At 45.5% G+C, this 9280-nt stretch overlaps 1 protein-coding gene and 1 long non-coding RNA gene across 2 annotated transcripts in view; one reads left to right on the top strand and one right to left on the bottom strand.

Moving 5' to 3' along the window:
• Positions 1-290: 290 nt before the first annotated feature.
• LOC125618662 lies at positions 291-5230 on the bottom strand. The gene is made up of 2 exons (XR_007350015.1): positions 5071-5230; positions 291-1061 (listed from the first exon to the last, which is right to left on the bottom strand). It is a non-coding gene; the product is annotated as an uncharacterized LOC125618662 (long non-coding RNA).
• Positions 5231-9270: 4040 nt separating this feature from the next.
• Positions 9271-9280, top strand: part of Prdx6 (peroxiredoxin 6) — a 10351-nt gene continuing 10341 nt past the window's right edge. Inside the window, exon 1 of the mRNA XM_015491803.2 lies at positions 9271-9280. This exon is cut by the window's right edge and continues 131 nt beyond it. The gene's annotated coding sequence lies outside the window, so the exon portion shown is untranslated.

Genomic DNA, 9280 nt, shown 5'->3' with positions numbered 1-9280 from the left:
AGCCTGGCCCCGGCCTCCTCCCACCTGCCTCCCCCAGGGCTTTCCTTCCCACCTGCTCCCTTCTGTCTCTCCATTTCCTGCTTTCCTCCCCATCTTCTCTCCTCTTTCCCCACTCTTTGCCTTATTCTCATTTCCTCCCCCTTTCGCCATTAAAAGGCTATAAATTAAGTCCAAAGATAATTTGTTATTACTTGCTCAGAGAACACTCGATTTTCATCTAAGCATGGGTCCTTTGAACATTTTCTATTTTTCACTTCAAAATAAAGTCCACTTTCAAGTGTGTAGGTGTACAAGGATGTGTGTGTGTGGGTGGGTGTACAAGGATGTGTGTGTGCCTATTCTCCCAGAGATTAGTGAATCTTGAAAGAGTCCCTGGTCTAGGATTGTATTACTTTGAACAAAACCTCTCAAATATACTTAAACTGAACTTGTGTATAAAGATTCTGCTCCTTCAGCCAGAAAAATATCTTCCCAGAGCCTGCGACACACACCAAACTGCACCCGCCAGGAGCTCAGCCTCCCTGGGCCATCACTTGGACAGAGGCCCTCCCCAGGAACTTCTGCTCTGCGCAGAGTGCCCGAAGCATTGTTCCCCACACAAGCCGTCCCTGCCCAGGACTCAGGCTGCTCTTCCCTGCTGAAGTGCCCTTTGCCTCCCTTCTCCAAGCCCTACCTGCCTGGCAGTAACTAGCCCAGATCCTTTCTTCCTCCTCGAGGTCTTCTCCGACTTTCCAGCCTCTGGATTGGGCTCTCACAGCTCACATATACTTGCATGACCTTACTCTGCATTCTGTGTGCATACCCAGGAGGTTTTCTTCACCACCAGATTTCCAGTTCCTGAAGAGGAGTATGTCAGTCAGCTTTCCATCACTATAGCAATGGGCCTGAGGTAATTACAAAGGTTTTTGACAAAGGTGCAAAAGAAATTCAAGCCAAGAGAGGGTTTGTTTTGACTCACATATATGGAGGTTCCCATCCATGGTCAGTTGGCCCTGTTGCTTGTGAGCCTATGGTGAGGTAGCCCATGGTGGCAGGAGTCCATGGAGGAGAAAACCATTCACCTCATGCCACAAAGAGAGGAAAGGAAGAAACTGGGATCCCACCATGTCCTCCAGGGTACACCCCCAAAGTCCTAAAGACCTCCCTCTAAACCCCACCTCCTAAATTCTACCATCTCCCGATAGCCCCCACCTTGGGGACACGGGCCTCTGGAGAATATTTAAGATCCAAACTAGAGCCAGGCACCGTAGTGTAGTGCACACCTATAATCGCAGAAACTTGGGAGGCTGAGGCAGGAGGATCACAAGTTCAAGACCAGCCTCAGCAACTTAGCAAGACCCTGTCTCAAAAATAAAAGAGGAGTGGGGATGTGTCTCAATAGTTAAACACCCCAGGGTTCAAACCCTGGTACACACACACAAAAAAATCCAAACTAGAGCAAGGAGTCACAATTTCTACCTCTTCTGTTAGCTGTTTATCAGCACCTAGTTCTAGCTTCATCCATGAAGGTACTGAACACTTACTAAGAGCTCAATAAACATTTTCCAAGGGGAATGAACAGGCACAAAAGATGTAGTTTTTTTCCATGAACAGGACAGTGTGACAAGACAAAATATCTTGGCCAATTGTATTCCTGGCTACAGAAATCTCCTACAACTAGTAAATGAACTGGTGAAGTGGCAGGATAAATGTAAGTCAATACACAAAATTCAATTGTATTCCTATAGCCAGCGATAAAGAGTTAACACTTGAATTTAAAAAAAAAAAACAAACTACCACTTATAATAGCACCAAAAATAAGAGAAGTACTTAGGTCTAAAAATAATAAAATATGACAGTCTGTCTACTGAATACAAAATGTTGAGAAAAGAAATCAAAGAAGAACTAAGAAAATAGAGACCAACAGTATCCATAGATTAGAAGATTCTATATTGACAAGATGTCAGTTCTCTCTGACCCAATCTAGACTCGATGCAATCTCAATCAAAATTCCAGCAGGGTGTTTTATAGATTCATACAAGCCGATTCAAAAATTTATAAGTAAAGCCAAATAAACCAGAATAGTCAAAAAAGGAGAAGAAAACATGTTGGAGGTCTCATATTATCTTATTTTAAGACTTGTAGCAGTCAAGACAGTGTGATAGTGGCAAAGAGAAATACAGGTCCATGAAATAGAATTGAGAGTCCAAAACTAAATCCTTTCATTTATGGTCAATTAATTTTTGACTAAGGTGCAAAAGAAATTCAACAGAGAAATCACAGTATTTTTGACAAATGGTTTGGACGCTCAAATGCAAATAAATGCATGGATGGGTGGATTGAAACACAGGTAGGTAGGCAGGTACCGAGGTAGGTAAGTAGGTACATATATAAGTCTGACTTATACTTTAGAAAACCTTGTACAAAATTAACTTAAAATGGATCATATCTCTAAATATAAAATCTAAAGGAAAAAAAAACTAGAAAAACAGAGCAGTTTGCCCTTCTGTGTCTGATATATCTTCCTTCCCACCCACCTCCCAAAAACCCTGTAACCACCTCACTGGGGCAGAAAGAGGATGCCCACCGTCCTGGGAACCTACCCACGCCTCCTTACACACTAGACCCATCTCTAGGGAGGGTCAAATTTCAGTGGGATTCAGTGGCAGGAAGTGGCTGCGGGTCTCAGCCCAGGTCTCCAGATCTGTGGCCTCTTCCAAGGAGTCCCTGCTCTGCAGTTGGAGTCTGGGCCGAGGCAACCTCACAGTCCTGCTGTCAAGCAGCCGGAGGCATGCCCAGCCTCTCTTGGGCCTTGTTTTCGATGGTCATTTCCCCCTTTGGTCCAGTTTCTGGCTCCAATTTAGGACTCAAAATACAAATCACAAACACAACTCCCAGCTTGGAAAGGAACATGGAGAAGTCAATATTGTTTGCTCTCACAGAATATGTCCAGCTCACCACAATGCCCGGCCTGGCTTCTTAGTTTTTATCTACTGCTATCAGTAAATATTTATTAAGTAACCACAGCAGATCTTGTTGGGCAAGTGAAACAGATCCTGTGCTATGCAGCCAGGAGAAAACGCAAAGCCAAAGTGGTGCTCTCTAGTCCCCTCTAGATCCACAACAAACGCATGCTTTTATCTTTTTACAGATTGTCCTTATTGGAGCCATTCCAAACTACTTTTGGGGGTGACACACTTCGGTGGAATTGAGTTTTTTGCCAACCCCATATGGACAATGTAGCTGGGCAGAGAGTCCTCTAAAAATAAAATTGTCTCCTGGGGAAGCAGAGATTGTCCTTAGCTGAGAGAGGGAACAGGTAGATGGTGAAAGAGCAGAGGGCCAGAGTGTGGGGCCAATGCTCTGCTCGGGCATTATGCAGAAGTGCAGCTTGGCTGTAAAATTACTGCAAACCCAGGGCTTCCTGATTTGAGTTAGCTGAGTCTTAATAAACAAAACTATTTTTATTACATACCTGAACAGTGTAAAAGAGAGAAAGGAATGGGAAAGAAGAAATGTTTGGGGAAAAGGGAAAGACGTAGGATGAGAAAACAGAGCTGAGAGGAAAGATTGCTTAACTCTACGCTCTGCCTGCCTCACACCTGTGCCCCGTGCAGAAAGGCAACGCTTGCTGAACGAGGGAACCAGGGAGTTAGCAGGGAAGAGATAAGGCACATACGAATAATTTAACGTTGTAAATAGTCTTAAATATCAAATAAGTCCAACTGTTTAAATATTGAGGGAGTCTACATGTATAACACTCCTCCTCGGCTCCCTGAAGAGAAGGAGGCACCTTCAGTTGTTAATCCCATTAGAGATGCTGGCTGTGACCTGACACCTGTCCTACCCAGCTCCCTCTCTGACCGGCACTGATTCCAGAGACAGGACCATGCAAGGGGGCAAAATTAGCAGGCACCCACAGGCCTGCACCCAAGGTTTCCCTTTCAGAACTCATGGCTTGGCTCTCAACTAACACGAGATGGAAATGAGGTCGGGGTGCTTAATGACGAGAACTGACTATGTACCTCAGTGGGGCACATGAAAGTAAAAACCAAAGTAAAAGATTAAATTCTGAGCCTCCAATGCATCCATCAATATTTCACAAAGGGTTTTGATTGTTGATTGCAAAATTCACCTAAGTGCCCAGGAGACTCTTGGGAAGGAGTGACCGATGGCACAGGTAAACACTCTGCTTACATAACCCTAACTGTTTAGCCCTCTGAAGGGAAAGGACTTAGTCTAGAGACACTTGGGCTCTGTAGCTAAGGATTAGACAAACCCACATTCCTCAGAACAGAGATCCCCTCTTTCAACAGCTACATTCCAGCCATTTGCTAGAGATGACTGTGCTCAGAACCTTGAGGGGAAGAGATCTGAGAGGGCCCTGTCTGCCAGATGCACCATTTCTCCGACCCACGATTACCACCCCACTGAAGTACCACCCGTACAGTTAGGAAGTTAGAACCATGTTCATCGCAGCTGGCGGGGCACGGAGGCAGTCCTGACAAGTGCAGAATTGCCCGCAGCCACCAGGCCTGTGTTTCCTTTGAGAGACTTCCATTTACAAGTTAATTTAATATTACTTCGCAATTTTAGTTTTGAAAACGTGGTGTCAAAAGAGACTGCTTAAGAATACGGAGCGTGGTGCCAGCAAGGCTGTCTCGGCCAATACTCCCTCTGCAGAGCACACAGTGACTCCCTGAAGAGCTGAACCTGGGGACCTGAGCTGGGCACCAAGTTAACTCAGGAACCTGCAGCCACTGGAACACAGTGGAGATGACCCTAATAATGGGCTCATGAAAACAAGAGATGGGTAAGTTTTGAGGAGAATGGGCATCTTCTCTTTTGTGAGGCATCTGCTCCAGTGAGGTAGTTACTAGGTTCTGGAGGGGAAAGGAAAAGACTTCTCAAACAAAGAAGAGCCAGCTCCCTGCACTGGCCAGGCTGACACAGCGTGACCCGGGGTTCAGGGTTCTCAGCCTCATTTGAGACCAACCACATGTCCCCTGTTTTAGTCAGCCTTTTTACTGCTGGAACTAAAATACCCAACAGAACAATCGTAAAAGAGAAAAAGTTTATTTGAGCGCTCACAGTTTCAGAGGTCATAGTCCACAGAAGTCCGGCTCCACTCCTCTGGGCTCCAGGTGAGGCTGAACATCTCGATGGAGGAGTGTGGCAGAGAAAAGCAGCTCATGGGGTGATCAGAAAACAGAGAGAGAGAGAAGTCTCCACTTGCCAGATACAAAATATATACCCCATAGCCCCACCACCAATGAACTACTTCCTCCAGCCATACCCCACCTGCCTCCACTCAGTGAATCCCACCAGGGATTAATCTGATTGGGTCAAGGCTATAACCCAATCATTTCTCCTCCAAACCTTCTTGCCTTGTCTCACACGTGAGCTTTTGGAGAACACCTCACATCCAAACCATAACATCCCCACCTGGAGTTTTAGGGTTTCCAGCCTTCCTGAATCAATGGCCCTAACATTTCACATGAAAAATGTGAATGGCAAGGCTGTGAATTCAACGGATGTTGTTGCTCTGTCACTGCTGCAATTAAAGTTGGCCTTTGAACTTAACAGTATTAACCCTGTGGCTACAAGAAGTAAAGGATTATTTTAGGGCTGCCACGGTAGTTCAAGATTTGGACCAACAGTTTAAGGATTGGAGTCTTCAGCCTCATCTGTCAGCACTCCACCACGCTCGGCAATACCCACCCTGCGCCACTCCTGCCCTGACATCAAGTGCAGCAGCCCCCTGGGCCCCCACAGCACAGCTACAGCTGGCATTTCATCACAATCAACCAAGTGTGATCATTTGATTGTGGGCCCAGCGAATGTCAGGGATGATGGCCCCGGGTTGCCCATTAGCAAAGGCTCAGAGCAAAACAACCCCCAAAACAATATTTGAGAGTCTCTTCCTAGCACTACTCCTGGTCCCAACTTCTGTGTTAGTCAGGGTCCAGTCAAGAGACAGAAACCACACACTAACTGAAACAATGAAACTGGGACTGTAATGAACTGTTACCTTGGTTTAAAAAAAGAAAAAAGTGGTTAACTACTAAAAAAATTAAATTGTATGGTGTAAAAAAAAAAAAAGTGGCAATCAGACTACGGCTATCACTCCTAGGACTGAGGGGAAGATAAACAAGGAAGACATTGAGAAATGCGGAGAAGACCCACAACAGGCCACGATTCAGGCCTCTGAGAAGATGGTCAGCTGCTGCAGAAATATGCCACCCACCACTGCAGTGAAGGGAGACCTCTGGAAGACACCTGCTCACCAGGCCACTGCCAGGGCCAGCTGTCATGAACACAACAGGAAAAAGATAAGTTCTTTCTTCCCTCTCCAGCCTCGAGAATCCCTTCAATACCTTCCACTCCAGCTAACCCTACCGTAAGGCCAGACAGCAGGCAGAAATGCAGCTTGCAGGGCACAGCTCAGTATCCGCAGAGCACGAAGAAAGGCAGATTTGGAGCCCTGAGTGCAGAGGTGAGGAGTAGAGATGGAAACCGGAACACCTACAAGACATGCTTTGAAGGCAGAATCACTGGAACTTGGTGTTAAGACTCCTGTGGGGCTTAGGAGAAATCAGGATGATGCTTCTTCTAAAGAGAAAGGGAAAATTACTATGGATCAAATGAACTTGGGGTGGTTAAGGGTCACATTTTGGACATATTCAGGTCAAGGTGTCAAATGGGCACTGGCCGGCCATACAGATGGTGAGCTTGTCTGAAGATGAAAATAGGCATCCTCAGCATAGAGGTGTACCTTAAAGTCACAGGATGAGATAACATCACTTGTACATAGGGAAGAGAGCCATGAGCCATCTAAGCTGTGCTCCTGGGGTTCCTGCCAATCCCCACTCTGTTACCTGGCTGTTAGGACTTTGCTTACTGTCTTATCTGGCCATCATTCAGCTTCTGACCCTGTGCCCCAGCTGCCTTATTTATTTATATTCCCTGAAAAGAAGCAAATCTAACAAGAAAATTTATAAAACTGTTTTTTAAAACTCAATCCCACCATTCTAACATGAATTTTTTGAGTTTTATGGGTCCCCTACCACATGCATAAAAATTTTTACCTAATTATAACAGGGATTTTTTAGTCTCTATTTTGGGGAGTCAAGAAAATTTGCAGTTGTGGCTGCAGGAAGGTAACCTTCTATGTCTAACAGGTTACAAATATTTATCAATAAAAAACAGCCAAACCTTTGAGGGCCACAATCTAGTAGGAAAGAGAGACATCGTATTACAGTGCTATTCTTCAAAAGGTCATGGCCAATTCCTTCACCTTTTCTTCAATCTGTTCAAAGCAGTAAGGTCAGAAGAGAATGTGAATTATCCAAGTGTCACAGCCTCGGAAGATCCCTGCATCCTCTTCCTTCTTGTCCCTTGGGAGATAGTTCTAAGGATTTCAATGTTCTCTCCAACTCCTGAAGATGCTTGAAAACATTTGTATTTTTCTGGTATCAGAGTTTTCATCTCCCTTCGCCCAGCTCTCCCTTTCCCACAGTCTGGTCTCCTGGAATGCCTCTGCAACTCTCTTCCTTTCCTTCTTTTCCACGCACTTTTCACTGACCCTTTAGAGAGCGCCTACCGTGGGTTACAGGTCAGAGGTTAAACTGAATTACTCACAAGGACCAGGCAGAACAGTGCTGTTCCAACTTTGTTTACATATCAAACATACAAGAACACTCTACTTTTACCAAGAAATGTGCTGATCTAGTTTTTCTTGAAACAGACGGCTCTTGAGTCATTTTGCAGAATTTTGACACACCCAGGGAGGCCAGAACTATTTCATTTTCCTTCTAATTCTACTGTAATGTCAGTAAGTAGTAGAGGACCTTCATCATGATAGCGAACACAAAACTCTAAGAAGGCCACTCTCCAGCGCAGTTTGCCAAGTGGAGCATGGGCCTGCTGTTGCTAGATCTTGTGACTTTTCAGGAGCCAGAAATCCAGGCATTTTTGTGAAAAATCATGTTGTTAAAATGTTAAAAGCTAATTTAAAAGAATTTTAAATGCTGTAAAGGCTAAAGCAACCAAGTTCACAGAATACAGAAGTATTGCCAGTATGCAGCTTCTGGTGCTATAAATTCTAACAAGTGTTTATTATATTTGCTTACTTTACAACACACAGTTATATAATTATGCCTTTGATAAAGATCAATTATCTGTGTCTGAATTCATTTGTCCATATCTATGGTGTGTCCTGATTTCTGGCCCATCTCCACAACACGCCATTAACAGTGCCTTAAGGTCAAACTACCCTTCTCTCCCAGTTCTTCATTCTCCCATACAAAAGGAGTGGAAATGTGGTGCTTTTAAAACCAAAGCTTAGAGATAAATTAGAGAGAGTGCATTAGCTATAAGGGGCCTAGCACATAGTAGGGCAAGTACAAGTTGTTGCATGAATCATTATTATCATCCAAATAACAGCCACCAGTGCTTCACTACGGTGCATACCTATATTACCTGGAGGTTTTCCCAGACCAGACCACACAATGCAAAGCAACCCTCAATTCACCCTCTAACATATAACCTTATTTTATTTCTCTGCATAGGACTTAAGTCTTAATAATATAGTCTCGTTTAATTACATGCATGTTTTCTGACACCTATCATCCCCCCCCCCAAAAGAATGAAAGCTCTAAGAGAACAAGCTTATCTATGTCATGCTTGGCACCTACAAAGGAAATAATGGATGTAAACCTCCCACCTCCCCAGGTGAGAGGTGATTTGTACACAGATCTCAATTAAGTATGTTTTAAATTTTATATTTAGATTTCAAGATAATTGTATTTAATTTTTATAAGATCATAAAGAACCGCTGGGGGGGGGGGGTTCCATTACCTTAGCACTGACATTGGCCTGGCATTTTTGCTGCAATAAAAAAGCCACTTCCTATGACACAGGGTCCCCCAAACGCCTGGGTCTAGCCACATCCTGATAGAGACACGGCTCATCAAGGCTAGGCTGGCCACAGTCACAGGAAAAGAAGGGTGCAAGTGGGAGGTCGCTCGACCCCAAGGTGGGGAGTCGCCGCAAGGAGGTGTACACCGGGGTCCGGGACCCTCGGCGCCGAGGCGCGCAGCTGCAGGAGCCCGCCCAGGAGTCCCCGCCCCGGGGCTCCCCTCTACCGCGCCCGCTTCCTTTCACCCTAGTCCCGGACGCCCTGCAGGGCCAAACCCCGCGCAGCCCCAGCCCTCCGGGCTCCACGTTCCCGAGCCCGCCCGCGCGTGGAGAGGCGGCCTAGGCGCCCGCGGGCTGCGGCCAGGCGGGAGGCCCCCCTTCC

This window comes from Marmota marmota, unplaced genomic scaffold (genome assembly GCF_001458135.2).
Source record: "Marmota marmota marmota unplaced genomic scaffold, marMar, whole genome shotgun sequence".
Taxonomy (NCBI): domain Eukaryota; kingdom Metazoa; phylum Chordata; class Mammalia; order Rodentia; family Sciuridae; genus Marmota; species Marmota marmota.
This window is presented reverse-complemented; position numbering and strand designations above follow the sequence as displayed.